Genomic DNA, 586 nt, shown 5'->3' with positions numbered 1-586 from the left:
TTGAACCACCAGCCTTCTGGTTAGCAGTCAAGTGCCTCAGGCACTATGCTATTTCTCTTCCTTATTAGGGAGTTCCAATGCTGTTTCTTTTTCAGGGATGTGTTCTGGGTCTGTATCCTGCTCCCTTGTTTCCACTGCTTGATCTTGCTTCTTTGTGTAGACTGTGATGGTCTTTTATTCTCTGAGACATTTTGACTTTGTTGTATTTACATTTACTTAGTGATTGTATGTTGGAATGATTCACCCGAGATTTTCATCTTTTTCTTTCTTTGGATATATCTGAGTAAGCAGGGTACTGTGATCCTCTATTCACTAGTTTGCAGCACTTATGCACTCACCACCTTTCTCATGGTGAGTGTGATAGAGAATGAGAGTAGCTGAACAGATCTGTCTTAACTCTTTGTGAAGAGCATTTGAGGTGAGTCAAGCTTTTATTGGCTGTTGTGTATCACTGACCAGTTGGTCCAGAGGAAGTGGTGGTTCTCACTCAGTAAGTGGAGCTGCAGGAGGTGAGAGTGTGGTTGAATCATATGGGTATGGTTGCTGTCTCCCACTCAGTTAGATAAAAACAACAATTAAAAAAAAA

The sequence above is a fragment of the Orycteropus afer genome, unplaced genomic scaffold, assembly GCF_000298275.1.
Source record: "Orycteropus afer afer isolate SDZICR_OR568_19922 unplaced genomic scaffold, OryAfe1.0 scaffold00465, whole genome shotgun sequence".
Taxonomy (NCBI): domain Eukaryota; kingdom Metazoa; phylum Chordata; class Mammalia; order Tubulidentata; family Orycteropodidae; genus Orycteropus; species Orycteropus afer.
The sequence above is the reverse complement of the archived record's forward strand: the minus strand, read 5'-3'. Positions refer to the sequence as shown.